Here is a 19,720-nt window from a genome sequence, read left to right on the forward strand (position 1 = left end):
TTTTATAGCACCACGTGAACGTCTTTCACCCCGTCAGTTAGTTTCACCTAAGCCCAGAGTGCAACGCTTTAACCGTAACAACAGCTCCCTGTTCTTACCAAGAATCTCGTGACTTAAACTCACACTGATCTCGTCTTTTTTCGTTCTTTCTTTTTCGTTTTTGGTCGTTATAACTCAAACCAGGAGAACATTAAACTTTTCACCGCAAACATAAGCTGCCTGCTTTCTAGTACGCCTCTTATGTATCGCTGTTCAGACTGCAATTTCAGGCACTGAGAAAACGACGCACGAGGTTTGGTCGCATGATGACGGCAAAATAGTTTATCGGCTTCTTTTCTTTAATTTTTCTAGCTGATGTGGCCCTGACTAGAGACAGGAAATAATACAAAAGGGGTGGAGGGAGGCGCATACGTTTAATCCAGAACGTGTAACAGGCACCGTTTATGAGTGGGGTAATCACATGGTGCTTGTTCATTACCTTAAAAAATACAAGCGGCCTACAGATTGTATGTGGGTTTGTAATAAGCTTTCCGGTAAGTTATTCATGCTGAAATGACGTGAACACTCATAAGTTGAACGCACAAAATGACTCTGCCTTGCTAAAAAGAGAAGCACAGCTTGCTGAGTGCTCGTAAGCAATGGCAATTAATTTCAGGACTTAAGTAGAAATCATACCACGAAACTTGTTTACCGCGCAAGTAACTACAACTCTTGATTTTTCTACTCTGACATAGGTATCAATATGAAAAATCGAGATTACTCGTTATACTGTAAAGGCTGATTGCATTTTAAAGAAACACATACTGCCGGAACATTATATCGGTCGGGTCGCATGGTATATAAGGACACATGGCAAGCCCAGCTCAACATTGTCATAGCTTTAAAGCTTGCTATGGCAAGTGTGCGGTGATGAATGCTCAATCTACAATATGAAATGCACCTTTTATTTCTCCTAGTTCTCATTCTCTAATAAAGTCGGCGGTGCCTAGACACGTAACTCGATATTTGCTTGCTTTCATCTTCACCTTATGAATCTTTCTTCTTCACCTGAGCAAAAAGTCACTAATAAATTTCTTGTGACACATCATTTAGTACTTCTAACCAGAGCACACTGAGACTGGAACAACCAAGCAAAAGCATTGAATAAAGTAGCTGCAATTTTCTTCGTCTGACTTCTTATAGTAAACATCAACGTGCGTAACGTTAGCGAGTCCTTGTTAGGTGCAAAACATTGTTTCCGGTTGAAAAGTTATTACCTTCATTCATTCAGAAGGCACCTAAAGGCTCACGTGCAAGCAAAGGAAAAATAAATTTGCTGTGTTCGAGATTCTGGGGAAAAAAATCTAAAATAAGACCGCACGTGACGTGCAATATCACTGGGTGTCTCAGAAAATTAGCTCGCTGCCCGCGGAGAGTTGGACGCTTACCTATCATTCTTTACTCTGCTTAATGAATACACATAGTGCACAATTGGTGTTGGTTTGCAGTACTATAATGATTGCAGAAAAGAGGACAATAGAACATTTCTGCTGGTCGCACCGTAACTGTTTATACTTTGACTACTGATACGTAAATAGCAAACAGCAGAGAGGGCGGAGGTTACGGAGAGGGAAGGACATGGAGGAGGTATGGAAATAGAGAACAGATATGTGGAAAGATATTTACAACCGTGACCTCTTTGCACCGAAGAGTGTTCAGGCATGTGATCACTTTTCAAATCGACTCTTAATACAACAGTTCATATTACAGATTCTTAAGTTGTAAGCGTGAAAAAAAAGAAAAACATTATTCGGCTGACTGTCACGGCTAGATGCCGAAAGCAGGATCTCACATGTACGTGTAGAAAGTGATCAATTCATGGTCACAGGGGTACACCGCTAAACTGACACGAGACGCAAGAAAGACGCAATACCACGGACGCTATGTGAGTTTTCCTCGCTTCGCCACTATTGCGGTGCCACTCGGCTAGATAATTTTGTTTTTCTTATCACTAGCGTATGAATAGCATGCGGTTAGCACGGCGCATTTGTAAACGTATCCTTAATGTCATCGGTCAGTTTAAAGTGAGCGCTTTGTTCGTTGTATTGTCTCTTTCTTTTGCCCCGTGTCGTTTTAGCGTTGCCTCTGCATTCAAACAGCTGTACCAACTCGCCCAGTTTACTATTCTTCTTATTTCACTCCTTTCGTGTTTTTGTCGTAAAATTTACTTTTCTTTGCAGAGATAAAACAAAAATGTGAAACATCATGAGTTAGGTTCGTACCTTCGGGCTAAACTCTGGATTTTTTCTGTAAACTCACGGTAATCAAAACGCACTTCAGGTAGTTTTGTGAACGTCTGTGACGATGCAACGCTCTATAGGTAAAATCTTACGTCGTTTTTGCGTACGCTGCACAAAAAAATAAATACGAATAAACCAACTGTATGCAGCTTTGGTTGCACCTGATTTTATGTTCTAGATCAAAAATTTTAAAGTGGTTCCTATTTTATTTTTTTAAGGTTCGAACGTAACGTGACAAACCGGGTGTTTCACGAACACTTTCAATTTAAAAAAATTCGTGCGACAGATTGCACAGTTCTAGTCCATGAGCTGGTATACTCGAAGAGGCGGACATTACTTGCACACAAAATCAAAATGCATAATCAATCAATTAACTGAATTCACTAATTACGTTTTAGCTAATTACCTGAGGGCCCATTTAGCAATTTACAAATTCTATCTGGGTGTTCGCAAGGCCGATCTACTTGGAAAAAATTCTCAGGTTGGCATCAGTTTCGAGGAATTAATTCCCGAACTTCACGGAGAAATGCATTGGCGTTCCAGTTACTTTTGTGCTTCAATTCACAAAACGACGTTTTGTTAAGAAAGTAAGTGGAACGAGAGTGCATTTTTACTACAAGTTGGACGGCGCATATCTCGTAAATGGTGTCATCCACATAACTTGTTTTCGAGTGGATATGTCTCGCGGTCTCACGCGCTAGAATTTGTAGATTGCAATATGTGGAACAAGAAAATTAGTTAGAATGTAGTCATTTTTAAAAAATAATCAATTGTGCATTTCATATTATTGTTATAGTAATGTCCGACCCATTGAGTAGATCAGCTCATGCACTGTGATTGTGCTATCTACCACAGACAATTTTTATAAAGATTTTCTAAAGCTCCTTGAAACACCCTGTATAATGAACAAAGGGCCGCGCGACAAAAAACAGACCGCGAGTAAGGAATAAGTTTTCACTCCATTTCGAGATTCGAGACACGTCGTGGAGTCTCCATGCGCCGTCACAGTTGTCAGCGATCGCAGAGCAGCCAAAATATGCCTGGCACCGGCTGCTTTTATGAAGCGAGCTACTTCTCCCGCGCGCGTTATGTATACGCGTAGCCAGGCGACCGGCACGGCCCTGTGCGACGAGCCAGCAGACCACGCAATCGGAAGGAGCTTAAGAGTTGGTTCCGCAATATCGCGAGCACATTGCGCCACATATATGAGCAAATGTCAGAGAGTCTCTAGCGCACCACAGTCCTTGCAGGAGTTCTATCGAGGCGGCGGAAAAGGCAGGCGGAGAAGGTTTGTTGCTAGCTGGAGGCGGGTCCTATACAGTCCGCGCCGGCAATTGCTTGTGCCCGAGGGTCGCTGATCGAGTGCGGTGGAGACCGAAGCCCGTCGCAATACAGGATACGGGGAAGGCTAACGGCGAGGATTGCGGAGAGTGCCAATGCAACGCAACAGGCTGCGAGCCATATCCATCCTGTGTACTTCGCTGCCCTTTTTAGCCTGCCCGCCACACGTCACCGTTCGCACTCCAGTTCGGCATCGCGGAATAATTTGAGGAGAAGGGATTTCTCCCAAATAGCCATTTTGGAGGAATGTGCGAGTTTGCTCGCGCGAGCAAAATGCCGTTCGAACTTGTGTGCGGAGCCGTTCTATGCGCTGCATGAGTCCATCCATTAACGCTTCGCGTTGTCTTTCAAATGCAGGACACTCGAGCAAATTACGCTTAATGTCGCCCGTGGCTCGACAGTGCACAAACGACGACAACGACGACGACATATTAAGCCCTGTCTAGCACCCTGTGCGGATGAGGTAGAGAAGGGTAGCTGCATTCGGTTCTTTTTAGACCCTTGGTCCCGCAAACTTGGTGCGGTGAAGACCTCAAGGAAGGCATGTTGCTTATGACATTCGTATCGATTAAACTTAAACTATAGGTTTTCACGTGCCAGAACCACGATCTGATTATTAGGCACGCCGTAGTGGGGAACTCCGGCAATTTGGAGCCTCTGGGGTTCTTTAACGTGCACCTAAATCTAACCGCACGGGTGTTCTCGCATGTCGCCACCCATCATGGGTATCGATGAAACCCGATGCATTGCATGAGCGCCTCCGCCCGTATGCAATAGTAGCAATTCTGCACGTTCTTTTTTTTTGCTAACTGTTACAAGGCCGCGCCCATCACGAGAAGCTTGCCTGTTCCTCGCGCCCGATGCGCCGCTGTTATATGGAATCTCTATATCCCGTTCTGTTAGCCGGGTGCCTCTTCATAAACGTGAAGTACAGCTGAAGCAGAACCTGCTACGGACGTCATATTATTGATATTGAACGTATATTGTAGCGGCATTTTATTTTCAGCACACGCATTAACCCTGATTTTCAGTTGCCAGTTAGGAGAAATACGTTCGATATGGTTATGCATACTTAACACTGCCATATATCCAATCCATGCGCTTACAACAAAGTATAAAAACATTGGATAAACCGTCATTTGTATAATGACATAAAAAGAAAAGAAAAATGCTAGGTACCACCTTTTCATAAAAAAACACGTGATCAAGAACCAGTTGGCGACATTCAAAAAAGTTCAGAAATTACTTGCAAAGCAGACTGAAGAAAGCTAAACTAAATTACTATCAACAACTGCTTTCTGACATTCGTAATGAACCGAAACTGATGTGGAACGCTGTGAATAAAATAACAAGTAGAAAGTCGAGTATCGTGTCACACGTACCATTACTGAACGAAAGTCAAATGACGAGCACGAACGAGCATATTGTTCAGGCTGGATCATGTGCCTCGAGAGGAGGCGAACGAAGAGTGGATCACGCGATTGATATCCCACCGGTGACCAGCTTTATTTTTTCTGCAACTCGCAGATAGCGTTGAGGTGCAAAATCTGATGCGCAATATCAAGAGTTTTGAAGGAATAAAGCCGGAGCCGATCAAATATGTCTCAAACGGAATAAGTTTTGTTCGGGCCTGTATTGTTAATTTGCCAATATACACAGGAATTTTTGCAGATGCGCTAAAGACCACCCGCATAACACTAATCCATAAAGGTGGGGCGAAAGATCAAGTGAAAAATTACAGACCAATATCGGTGTTAAATATATTTCGAAGCGTTTTGAAAACGTCGTGGTTGACAGGTTGTGGTCTTTTTTGACTAAACACAATGCAATCTCAAGTATCAATACGGTTTCCAAAAATATAAGACAGCGGAGCAAGCCCTTCTAGATATCAAAGATAAAATAATCGAGAACATCGAAGAACACATGGTTGCACTTGGTCTTTCTTTTAGATTTGCGGAAGGCTTTCGATTCGATCGATCATAAAATATTAATACATAAACTAGAAATCTACGGAATATGCGGCGTCGCTAATGATTTAATAAGAAGTTATTTAACGAATCGAAAACAAATTGTTCAGATAAATTCTATTGCATCTGACATTTTGCTTATAAAAGATTAGGGTACATTAGGGCTCGAAACTAGGCCCATTATTGTTCTTAATTTATGCAAATGATATCGTACGAATGCCCGAGTCGCCTGACTTGGCAATGCATGCCGATGATACCAACGTTTTCTTTTTTTGCATCCAATAAAACGTCTGAACTTTCTGTCAGCGTTAACGCGTATCTAAATCGCTTGTCAGTATGGCTGATAGAAAATTGTCTTGAAAGAAATACAGCAAAAACAACATACATTTTATTCAGGGCTCGTAACAAGCACATACCCAATCACATTAACATTGATTTTAATGGAATGACAATTAACCATGTCCAAGAACAAAAATTCTTAGGCGTATTGTTTGACGAAGGTTTATCTTGGGGTTGACATATAAGCATGCTATGCGATGACCTTTCTAAATATGCCTGTATCATAAACAAGATAACACAGCTGATTCCGCTTTGACTCAAACAGCAGTTATACAGTGCTCTCCTTTACTCTAAATGCTGCTATGGGCTCTTAGTTTAAGGAAAAATTTCCAAAACACTACAACAAGTTAATTTGCTTAGAGAAACGAATCCTTCGAATATACGGCAATTGCGATGGCCGTCTTGTAGACCTCGGAACAGCCCCATTATTCCAACACCACTCCCTTCTTAGAACAGACAGAATATATAAGAAACTTTTGGTCGCCATACGTAAATGAAAATTATTAATCAAAAAAGACGGTCGCGGGATCAAATCCCGGCCACGGCGGCCGCATTTCGATGGGGGCGAAATGCGAAAACACCCGTGTGCTTAGATTTAGGTGCACGTTAAAGAACCCCAGGTGGTCGAAATTTCCGGAGTCCCCCACTACGGCGTGCCTCATAATCAGAAAGTGGTTTGGGCACGTAAAACCCCATATATTATTATTATTATTAATCAAAAAAGACAATGATGAAATATCTCATTGTCCACAACGTCGGAATACCAGACACTTACCGAAGACAAACAAATCATGGAAAACAAACATTCACATATCAGTCGATAGATCTATTAAACAAGGTAGGAGAACTGTTCAATTTTAGCGCTTAAGAAAGCTCTTTCAAAAAAGAGCTTAGTGCATTATTACTTGTCGATGACATTTGCTTTCACTAATTATTGATGAGTACTTTGCTTTCATTGCAACTGTATGTATGCGTGTATGACCTAACAAAGAGTTCATATCGATAGAATTTGTTCTAATGTTTATGCGACTTCCTCATCCCAATGAACGAATGCTGTAATAATTTCTGTGACTGAATGTTTCATTACAATTGTGCGAAATACATGTACGTTTTATGTTTGTTTATTTGTACTGATTATAATCGCTATTGTAACTGTCGGTTCTGGGACCTCCCTCAGGCCTTCGTGCCTTTCCAGCCTCCCCTCGCTCGAACAAGAAATGAAGCTGATTCATTCATTCAACAATACTTATCCGACCGCGAGCGTTGACTTTAACTACTTTGCTCTCTATTAAACACACATCTTCTGTTAAACACACATCCATGGAGCCTGAGTGAGGGTGTACGAATGGAAAAATCTACTGCGCGCTAAAATGGCTTGTGTACGTTGCATGCTTGCGAAGCTTGTGCATCGATGGTCTTCTTGGGGGACGTCATCTGCAAACGCTTGCTGACGCGGTGGACATTTAACAGTGCGAATATTACATATAGTGCGTGTCGCAGACGTATAGTGTCTATTGCTATTGACACGTGTACTTGTCTTCATCGAGCGACACGTTTCACCGCCTAACAAACGTTGTCGCACAGCGCAGGACGCGCTTGCATGTGTAGGAAGTTTCTGGAATAATAATAATAATATATGGGGTTTAACGTGCCAAAACCACTTTCTGATTATGAGGCACGCCGTAGTGGGGGACTCCGGAAATTTTGACCACCTGGGGTTCTTTAACGTGTCCTAAATCTAAGTACACGGGTGTTTTCGCATTTCGCCCCCATCAAAATGCGGCCGCCGTGAGTTTGTGGAATGTTACCGATGGTTCCATCCGCTGTCTGTGACGAACCTTGTGTAATCTGATTGCATGTGGGCGCGACGAGAATAATGTAGAACTTTGTGGAAGGCGCGCGGGTCCCAGTGATTAGTCTAGAACATGCGGCGATTGATCTATAAAAGCTGAAGCGCTTGACCCGTTGATCAGATTTCGACGACCGCCGATCGTGTTCGCCGCTACCGTTGTTCGTTGAGTGTAGCCTGTTTTTGAGGGCACAAGTTCGCCCAATAAAACACTCGTTTCGTTAATCACAGTTTTGCTGCCTTGTTAGCCGTCGCTACCACGTGACACTACCGTAAAACATCTGACGCCAGTGTATGATGTTGCTCACGCGAAACAACGAAAGCGGTTTCATACACAAGCAAACATTTTTTTTTTTACAAACCCCATATGCGCAATGACATCGGCGCGTCCGCGCAATGTGCCTATGTGCCCTACGGACATGACGGCAATTTCCACAAAATGCGAATATGTGAGGAGAAATAAACTTGCGAGGGATGTCTCCAATAAATATTCAACTAGTAAACAATATATTTTAATGTGAGTATACGCTGTACCGCTCCTTGAAATCTGAATTATCGCTAATTTTGTGCAAACGGTATAATTATTTTTGTAACTGCTTGCCCGCCATGCTCCTTGGCGGCACAATGTGCCCTTGAATTTATAGGCATAAAATACAACTGAACTTCGGTACTTAACATGTTATTTTAGTGCATTTGCACAGCGCAGCTATTTTGTAAACGTGAAGGCCTAAAGCACGTTTATTTCGCAAAGCTTTAGTTACGTCGGTCATGTTCGAAGATATTCGTTCCTTGATGCGCCACGCATTGTGCATTTAGCTTTGGTTTCTGATGCTGGGAATGTGGGCGCAAAGACTCGAAATGACGCATTGTCATGCCTGCGCATACAGTGCGAATCTCATTTCGAAAGCGGGGTGGAGGTGAAAGCTGTTGGGCTGCGACGCTCACGCCTCCCAAAGAAAAGGCGACTGCGTCGAGTCTGCAAATTTAGACATTGCTCGCAAATTTTTAAAATTTCGTCCTTCGCGCTTTCACCAAACAAGCCTGTGGAAGTCACTTGCGCATATAAACCGTCTCATACTTAGCAAGCAAAGTTTCGTAAACTACCTAAGTATGGTGCTCGTAGTAATTTAATATCTCTCAGGGCATTCCTTACTGAACTGGCTTCTGACCTGCGACGTCTTCTGCTTACTATAAAACTATGACGTAGAGTTATTGCTGCGTCAAATAACATTTCATTTGTATTCCGTGAGCTTGGCAGTTATGTGTTGAGTATTTTGTCGCGAGCGCAGGCGGTGTGCTACAGAAGCTGCGCATTTCATTCCGATAGTGTCACGTGGTAGTCACAGCGAAGAAGAACAGTGGCACAATGCAAGTCACGAAACTGTTTACTTGGGGAACCTGTGCCCAGCGACACAAGTAGCACAACGACAGCGACGGGCACACTCGTCGATCTTTGAAATCTGATCTGCGAGTCAAGCGCGTATAGGCTTTTATGCATGGCTCGGCAAAGGTTCCAACCTAATTGCATACCTTCCAGAAAGTACAACACTATTCGCGTAGCGCGATCTATCTGATAAGACAAGCTCCGGCGAGAACGGATACAACAGATAGAATCAACGATAACATTTGAGTAAGTTCGAAATGATGCAGGCGTACCTTGCGTTGAGCGATAACGTTAACCTGTTAGCGAGTGAAATGCGGTCCTGCAAAAAAAGGTTAAACAAGTGCGCGTGTCAATACGTTCGTACTTGCGACATCTCATGCACGACACTTTCCCCATATATCGGAACTGTAACAGATGAAGTCGTTAGATAATCTCAGTTCTGCGCCATGACGATCCGTATACGTAGCACGCAAGCGTATTGCGGAACATGGCAGCCCGTGTCACGACAGGGCTTTTAAATAGTGCATGGGAGTGCCCACGTATTTAAATGCACGAAGACCTGCTGCGCCATCTGGAAGATCAAAATAAACGTGCTCGTTGTCTAAAGCCATGCCAAGCCAAGTCTTCAGGGAGCAAAGCCAGGCCGTCGGCCATTAAAAAAAAAAACGAAAGCAATAGAGTCTTCCGTTGGTCGTTTTTGAAACCGTCATTTTAAGAAAACAAAGAGTCTCGCACTGTCCCGAACAAACGAGAACTACGACAGCAGCATACCGAGGCCCCCCACATACGCGCGCAAGAATCGGGTGCGTGTGAACGCGGCGGCCGCGTACACATCCGATACCGATCGGGTTGCGTTCGGCACGTGTGATTTCGATTGGGGCGAAATGCGAAAACACCCGCGCACTTAGATTTGGGCGCATACTACAGTGAAGCTGGACACATCTACCGTCCAAGGAAATTTTCGTGTCGTTGTGGTAAGCAAAAAACTCCCCATACGTGGGCCGATCCCGGAGATAGGGCAATGCCGGGCCGACCCGCGGTGGAGTTGAAGCAGGCGTTAAGCACTCCCCACACGTAGGCCGATCCCCAAGATAGTGCGATGCCGGGCCGACCCGCGGTAGAGGTGCAGTTCGTCATTAAGGGGCCCACATGCACAGCTTTGCTGGTCATCTTTCTTCAAAGAGCGGAAGGGCACTGAGATTTTTTTAAGGAACCTCAGTCGGTCCGAATTCCCGGAGCCTTCCACAACAGTGTGCCTCATAATGAGACAGTGATTTTGGCACGTAAAACACCAGAATTAAAATTTTCAATCTTGAGATGTTTGACGTCACTCTCACGTGCCAGCGCTAGGCTCTGGCGTAAAATAAAAAAAAATAAAAATGCTGAACTTCTACTCCCTTGTCCCCGTTGCATAATCAATTTATTACTTTGAAATTTACAAATTTAGGGTTTTAAAAGGGTCTACTTCGTGAATTGTAACTCATTTAGTGTATCTTAGTGTTCCGTTCAAGGGATATTTTTCGCCGCCGCGTTACACACCGCCAACGTCGTGAGGGTGGCTTCCCCGACACCGGCTGCAGCTAAACCCATTCTTACAATTTACGTAGATTGGCCCTGCTCATAAAAACGGATGCAAAAGACCCCAAAATTATGCACCGACTGAACCATTTTGGATGTAGTTCGCTGCATTAAAAACAAGGTATCACGTTGCAAGAAGTGACTGTGTAGAGTCAGATATTTCTTTAGGCCACGAAATATTTCACAACATGAGTCAGAATACACACACTTAAATAACATTTTCATCTGACGATGTGATGATCACGTCTGTACAGAGTGGTAGCAAAGTTCTCCAGGAAAGGTTCGGCGCTTTCGCTCAGGAACTGGAGAGACGAACCTCTGCTACGAGCCCAGGCTAAACAATGCGACTTGGGAGGTGGGCTGCTAAATTAGCAGCGAAACACGCGCACTACAAAAGGCTGCCATGCTTGCACGTTTTGCGCACATTTGCTATGCGCCACGCCGATATGTGGAAGACAGTGGGCGGAAAGACGAGTAAAGCTTTTCTGTTGAGACGCCTGATTCCATTTCTGGGTTTGAGCACTAAATTAAGTGTTTTGCGGCCGGACACTGATGCCGCCCGAACACAAACTACTCAGCGTGGGTAACGCAGAGTAAAGTGTGTTGTGTAGCTTGATAGATCGGAGGGCGCTGCACTTTTAAAAAAATGATGTTTTTACGTGCCAAAACCACAATCCGATTATGACGCACGCCATATGCGGGGGACTCCGGGTGGCGCTCCACTTTTCCGAGAACGCCCTTGAACCGTACATTCCATTTGCCGTATTGCTTATTTATTGTGTTATTTTTTGCCACTTTTCCAGTTAAGGTGTTTGCTGCCTGTAATTTCCCCGCCATTCTTACGCGGGCTACATGGAACAGCACGCACGTGCAATTCTGGCTCAAACGACCACAACAGCGATTCTATCAAATAGGATACTTGTAGGACTTTACCCGAACTGTAGTACGTTACTCGCTCAAAGGCCTGTTATTAACATCAATATACAGGATACTTAACGAACGAGTGCACAAATAAAGCATGCATGCGATGAAAACGCAATATACGGAAAGCTCAATAGTGTAGTTTCGACTATGCAGAATCACAGCCCTACACGTAGCGACGCTGTCATTTGCTTTTAAACCCCTGCATTGCAACATTTACAGCCCACAACGAAACTTGAATTACAGATGGCTGAGAACACCTAGTACATGGCTCAGAACACATAGTGGACGTAGTTTAGGAGAAGATAGCGTAGTAGAACAACGGAGTGACTCGTGTTCCTGTTAACTCGCCTCCCGCGGCAGTGAGGAAAGCTGGCGTCGACTTTGAGTGCGCCTACTTGAAACTTCTTGACGATCCTGTAAGGAAAACTACCAGCCAGAACGCGGAATTATATGGGTTTCATAGATTTTAGCATATCTGCAGAATAGTCAGGCCAAAAAAAAAAAAAAGAAATACTGGCAGCCTCTGCATGCCAGGTCATCAGGGAAATCTTGTAGTTCACTCAACTAGGGAAGAAGTGAATGTTCAGCGCCGCGTTAGCTAGTCTTCACTCTGGGATCTTAAGTACGTGGCTGCTAACCAAAATTATCAGTCGGTCCCTGCGAATAGCTCTTTCTTCCCTTCTTGTTTATTTTCTTATTTTTTTCCTTGGCAGGTTCATCTCCAGCATGTAAAGTAATGCTATCATGCAAATACGCCTTGAGAAGCACTGAGCAGTACTTTCATTTCTTTCTCAAGCAGCCAAAGTACAGCGCTGCTATTGACGCGATGAGCCCCCGACTACCGGTCATAATGGACCCTCCGGCGTAAATGCAGACCGGCCATTCTTAACGCGAAGATCGTTATAAAGTGAATGATCTATGTGCGTGCCCAACTCTTCCTACTCGACGTTCCTTTTCTTTTCTTTTCTAATAAGCAGAGTTCTTGTCCTTGTCGTTCAACTGGAACGGCCGGGTACAACGAAAGCAACCAAACTAAGAGCGACAAACGGAAGCACGCGATGAGCTCGGACCGGCGTGCACAAAACACCATCTGCACGAAATTTCACGAGCTGATTACCTGCACGCAATGCACATGTGGCCACGGGGATGCGACACGACCCAAAACGAGAGAATTTAATGCGTGATTTAATGGCATTAGAGCGCAGTCCTTCTGTGCGGCCTCAAGGAGACCCTAGGTCCATGAACAATCTATATATTCCTTGCAAGGGCCAGCGTTAATGGCGCTCCAGAGATTTCTGGAGGCGAGCGATATTCCCGAAAAAATATTGATTGGAGTATATGGCATCTATTGTAGGCTCACTGTATGCATTTACTTTTGGCGGACTTTGTTCCATCCTGTGCCTAACTTAATGTGCCTTCGTGTGACCTTGTTCCATGTTTCCTTATGAGAGATGACTTTAGTTATGTGACTCTACTTTGTGTTCCTTTGTTCTTTCTTTATGCCTTTTCTTCTGCTTTTTCCTTTAATTTCTATCGTTTAATCGCCGTCACATTTAGACAGAGTGCTTTATTATCATATGCGCTGCCCTTCGGTATCAGTGCAATTTTCGGTGATGTTTTTTATGTCTGTGGCCATCCTTATTTGCACTTCTATGTGAAAAATTCTGAGCCGTTCCATGCTGCGAAGGTGGATGACCAGCGAAGCTGTGTAGCAGACGCCAAAGAGGCGACACAGAATTTTGAACAAAGGAACGAACACATTTAATGTCGTCATCGGTGGTCATCGCAACGAAAGGTACGCACACACATTTACATTTATGCAGGAGCGTTTATTCGTGTTATACGGTCCTTATATGCATTGGTGTTGTTATTTCACGGTATACTGAGGCATGATAAGTGGCAACAGAGCCAGCTGTGCCATAGTAGCATAGTAGTAAATGCAAAATGAGGGCGCGCGCACACGCACACACACACACACACACACACACACACACACACACACACACACACACACACACACACACACGCACGCACGCACACACGCACACACGCACACACGCACACACGCACACACACACACACACACGCACACACACGCACACACACGCACACACACACACACGCACACACACACGCACACACACACACACACACACACACACACACACAGAGATATTTGATATACAAAACAGGAAACGATAGTGTGCCCATCACGACTCTGAAGTTATGGCAAGATGCTATGGTGCAGAATGTCCCGGGTTTGATTCCTGGCAGCTGCGTTCACGTTATAATAAAGGCGCAACGTACACACAGTCACGGACGGTGATCCAGGCGCATGTTAAGTAATCGTAGCTGGCCAACAATAATTCTGAGCTCCCGTCAATACAGGCGCTTTTTCGCAGAATGCAGTGCGTTGCTTTGTGACGTAAAACCCAACAATTTAAGCTTTGAAACACTTACGTTGGGGGTCAGTGGCAGAGATCGTTGATGAAACGTCAGATTCTTAGATATCACCCCTGCGGAAAATATGACCACTGAAGTCCTGTAGTAACAGGTGTAATTCTGAGAATATAGGGGTTTTCTTTTACACGATATAAAACTAAAAGAAACTCCTGTGGCAGATAGTGTAACTGTAATTCTTGGGCTGGATTACGAGAAGTGGCAAGTATTATACTCGAATCGGAAATTGAAATGCATAATCTAATAGCTTAAAATTCACTAAATATCTTTTTAATAGTTTGCTTTACGTAGGGCACTTACTGCGATTTGCGAATTGTAGCCGGTGAGTTTACGGGCATGGAATTTTTACTTGGAACAACTTCTAAGGATCACACGGGTTTCGAGACATGCGGCGTGAAAGTATCCCTAAAAATGGTCATGGCTGATATAACAAGAAGGCTGCCATCACAGTTAAAGTTTTCACTGTATGCAGATGATGTGTGTATTTGAACATGCGGGTCTAATGCTCAACTACTTAAGATGGCATTGCAAGACCGCATAAATATCAACCAATTATTGAGAGAGAGAGGAATGGTACTATCACACGCAAAGACAGCTGTATTTCCCTTCACGTGGAGGCAGTTAAAAAATATCACTCTTAATCTGGAAGGACACCCTCTAATGACCGTCACACAGCATCGATTTCTTGTCATAATACTTGATAGGCAGCTATCCTGGGCACCTCACATAAAAGAAAACTCGAAAACGAGGTCAATGCCATAGTGACTGTACTTCGCAGACTTGCAGGCACATCATGGGGTGGATCAGTATCGTCCATGCTGACTGTTTACAATGCATTAATACGACAAAAAATCGCGTATTCCGCGCCCATCTTACACGGACTTTTCCACACGTCAGAAGAGCGACTTCAAAGACTTAGCTAGAGGACTACGCCTATGTCTAGGAGTTCCACGAGCGACTTCTAGTGTTCTTGTGATAGCTGAGGCTCGCCAATCACCATTTCCAGTTATGCGAACTATAGAAACATGCCGGCATTATTTCCGTCTTGAAACCCAGCATAAAAACCACCCATTGGGTCTTGACCTAATGAAACGAGATAGAAGTTATGTTCATATAGAAATTCAAGAAAATCTTCACATTTTGCCAAGAAATGAATTTTGGAACTCAGACATCGAATACCTTCCAAGGCTGCTTACAATTCCAAAACTCGAATTGTCAGTAGATGGGATATTCAGAAAAAGACACATGTTCATTCAAGCTGCTCAACAACTAGCACTTTGCCAGATATATATGCGGTATTCAGGATACACACACGTCTATACAGACGCCTCCAGTACAGCAACCTCTTCAACTTCATCATTCATTATACCGCACCTCAACAAACAAGAATCATATAAGTTATCACGCGCCACTTCGTCCACAACGGCTAAACTGTTCGCAATCCAAGTGCGATAAAATTTATATTGTCAGTAAGAGATGCGCAAAAATGGGTAATTTTCAGCGATTCACAGGCGGCTCTAGCATCACTCTGCAGCACAAAGGGGATAACATTCAGTGACAGTATAATATATGAAACACTTAAAAACCTCACAAAGGCAAGCGAAGCGAAACATGCAATAGCATTCCAGTGGATACCAGGGCACTGCAATATTCCTGGCAACACAACAGCTGATGAAGCAGCACGACAAGCGCACCTCAAAGATGATATGGTTCCACTCCCAATATAAAAGAATGAATTACGCTGCATTATAAGGACAACGTCTTTCAATATGTCTAGAAACACTTGGTTTGACCAGAATTCTAAGAGCTCGTACTTATACCATATTGATACATTTATTGAACTCAAATTAGCATTGTCATTATATAGAACTATGAAAGCCCTTATTCATCGATTAAGGCTACGCACTGCCTACACAAAGCATTTCTTACACAGAATTGGCCGAGCGGAAACCCCCGAGTGTGATTGTGAATTTGTAGACGAAGATATATATCACCTCCTTCTAGATTGCCCACATCACGACACACCAAGATGCCGACTTAAATCAGCGCTAATTAAGTTGGACAGCAGACCTTTCAGTTTAAGGAAACTTTTGGGCCCTTGGCCAGCAAGGGCCTTGCAGAAGAGTGCTTTAAAGGTACTAAAGACTTTTCTCGAAGACAGCGGCATTGCTGGACGTTATTAGCACTTTCATTATTCCCTTCATTTCAATGTGACTCTATATATGCATCTGTTTGTGAATTATGTTATGTTGACTGTTCTTCTGTGACTCTATGTGATAATGCATTTACACGATGCACTTACCACCCGCTGACTAGACAATGTGTTATTAGGCGACAGTATTGTTTGTACTTTTGAGACATTTATCTACATAACTGTGGAGACATTTACTTTGTATATTGTATGTACCAAGTGTTCCTTACGTCATAGTCTTTCAGTGAAAACGTTGCGTGATAAGTCCTGGTGCTTGTGTGAAAAGATTATTTGATATGTAATCTTGAACCCTGTATGATGAATGACGGAGCCACTCAAGAGATAAGGAGTAGCCGGTGCCTTAAATTGCGCGCCAACATCTCCGTATGTCATATCAATAAAAAAATGGTCTATTACTGCACTTACTTTCTAACGTAAAAAAGAAAACATCGTTTTATTCATTGACTCAAAAAAGGTAACTGGAAGGCCAACGTATTTCATCGTACATTTTGGGAACATCTCGAAATGGTGTGTCATCCTGAAAATTCGTTCTAAGTTGTATTCGCGTTGCGAGTTCGCCGGCTGGACCAATATGTACGGTATAGTAATTATTTAAATAGTCAATTAGTGAATCTTGTTTAATTAGTCGATTATGCAATTCGATTTCTGGTCCAAGTAATGTTCGCCTCTTAGAATATTTAAGCTTAATGACTAGAAGTAGGCTATCCGCCACAGGCGGTCTTTAAAAATTCGGAATGGTCTAAAACAGACACACCCGGTGCCAGTGGAGAAAGCGGTTTTTCTTATGGCCAGAGGTAAACGGACTCTATGGTGGACAATATTGGAAATGAACAATGACAGTAATACGCTTACGCGAACCCCCCCATAGGTCGAGAACGGTAAGCAAAACTTCCGGCGTGATTACTGTTTTGTCTATAGGCGCATCTAAATCAGGCAATCAGTGTAAAAGGCTTCAAGAACACGAGACGCAAATGAAGCTCATGATTACGCACTCCCTCTCAGTTCTGTCACGAGTTCTTCTGAGAGAAACGGCTCATCTTCAACCTTCAAGTAAACTGCAGAACATATGTGACAGTCAATGGTCGACGCAGAAAGACAAAGCATATAGCGACCTACACGGCTTGAATCTTCGTTTACTTCAGTCTTGATATCGGGCCATTAAACATTCTGTGGAATGTGTAATGCTCGCACTTGCTGTTTCACAGTTTCTTTGTAACGTTGTCTTGTGTGCCTCGCCTGTAAGAAACTCGCTGTTGCACACAAATCGCCTGCATAAGTTTATTACCAGTATACGTATGCAGCATTTCCGTATGTGTTATGAGAGGTTTCCGACGCCGTATTCGAGCGCCCACAACTATTTTTCTGTTATGTTAATAATAGAGAGAACGTGCATGTGTGGCGAACAAATTGAGATTATGTGTAGTGGGACTGAATACACTCTAGTGTTAAACATACCATCAAGAACACGCTTTTCGGAATGCCGCTTCATGGCACGTGCGTGATGGCCGTGCAAAGCGGTAGCGGAAATGTTGGGAGCGTCGAGCGCTGTACGCTCAGCCAATGCCTCTCCTGTCAAATCGTCGTAAAATGGAATGCCTGGCTTCCTCTCGCATTTCCTTATCCTACATAGCAGTGCAGCTACTTACTATTCGCCGCGTCGAACTTCGAATCAACTTTTACAAAACTCAACCACGCCGTCGTTCTTGCATTTCTACACAAGCCGCAGCGCAACTATCAAAACTATATATATATTTTTTTGACAGCGTCTATTCCTGCCTCCGCGATGAACGCTAAGGATCACAGCCTTCCTTCTACGCGCGATGATTTACAAGTGTAGCGGTGTCGACCGTCCTTGGCAAAATGTTGATCTACACATTTTCTGTCCGCGCCGGATGGCCGATGCAAGGCTTGCAATTTAGGGAAATTAGGGGAAACGTCGCCCGCCGTTTCGTAAATCTTTCTTTCTTTCTTTCTTTCTTTCTTTCTTTCTTTCTTTCTTTCTTTCTTTCTTTCTTTCTTTCTTTCTTTCTTTCTTTCTTTCTTTCTTTCTTTCTTTCTTTCTTTTTTTCTTTCTTTCTTTCTTTCTTTCTTTCTTTCTTTCTTTCTTTCTTTCTTTCGCGTTTTTCAAATGTTATATCTCCAATGTTCCGCGGACTGGCGAGCATTAGGCATTTGTGTAGGACTGCTGCACAGGAAAAAACACGCATGAGTGATCATGGGAATGCGAAAGGGAGATAAGAGACGCTCTGCCGCACGAGGATGTAAAAAAAGAAAAAAAAAGAGATCGCTTGGGCCAGAACGAAATTTCGTCCTATATTGCTCATTTACTGTCGTTTGTCATTGTTTTCTCGATTTTTCAATTTTACATCTCCGTTAAGTCCGTGAGTTGCGACTGTCGAGACACGTTGAAAATGAGCGCGATCTTGTTTCGGGCGTGTGAGTTTGCCGTTTACTTACAGAGAGAGAGAGAGAGAGAAAGAGGGAGGAGGTTCTTGATATGGGGGAGGTGAAAATTGGGCTAAAGTGCAGCGCAATAACTGTCTCTCTGTAGAGGACGCCTCAACCGCGCTGCACAATTAAGGGGAGGGGTAATGAAAGGAGGCCACCTACAGAAAGCCATGCACCGCTGTACATCAACCTCAATACTTCAGTTTGCTGAGATGAGACGAAGGTGAAGGCGGGGAGGAGAGGGGGTGCGCACAGCGTCAGGAAAAGCGTGCTTGCCACCTTTGTCGAGAAAATTTAGAATTTCTTAACGCGCAGTCTTTTAAAGTGAGTCACGCTCAGCCTTAAGCGATCAAATCCAGGCTGCATGGCTATCGCGCGTAAGAGAAAGTAATCATGCCATTTTTTTTTGCTTTGTTCACGCGTGCACAGGAAACATAAAGACCGAGAAAAGATATAATAGAGAAAGCGGTGCAAGAGCAGATTTAAATAGCACCGCGCCAATGGTTTCAGTGCAATCGGAGAAGGCGACAAAACCTGCAGTTCATTGTTTGATGTGCCCTTTGCGTACAATTTGGGTAAAATGTGGATTGATAAAACAAAGGGATTTCGCATCTTTATGATACTTTAATTGTGTCCCGTTGAAAGGATTTCGTAGGCGCACTGCACTTATAAGGTTGCTTATCCATAACGCAACTGCTTTTCGCCGTACATGCCAGGATAAACGCCCCGTTAAAGAAGACGGGGGCAAAAACTCCGCACTGTGGAATTGTCATACAATACACAGCATTCTTTTAAAACATTACGTATGAAGGCTTTACTGCACCCTTGAAATCAAAACTGCCGTATTTGACGAGATAAGCAACTGCAAAGAATACCACGCACACTATGACGATCTCCCCAGTAAACTCATTTTCCTACTCATCTCGTGTTAGTTGAAAA

The 19,720-nt window shown here is 43.6% G+C and overlaps 1 protein-coding gene across 4 annotated transcripts in view; it reads left to right on the forward strand.

The window, feature by feature from the left end:
• Positions 1 to 19,720, forward strand: part of LOC135921307 (gonadotropin-releasing hormone receptor-like) — a 163,782-nt gene that overhangs the window by 120,355 nt on the left and 23,707 nt on the right. The window lies entirely within an intron of this gene.

Source organism: Dermacentor albipictus, chromosome 1 (assembly GCF_038994185.2).
Source record: "Dermacentor albipictus isolate Rhodes 1998 colony chromosome 1, USDA_Dalb.pri_finalv2, whole genome shotgun sequence".
In the NCBI taxonomy this organism is placed as follows: domain Eukaryota; kingdom Metazoa; phylum Arthropoda; class Arachnida; order Ixodida; family Ixodidae; genus Dermacentor; species Dermacentor albipictus.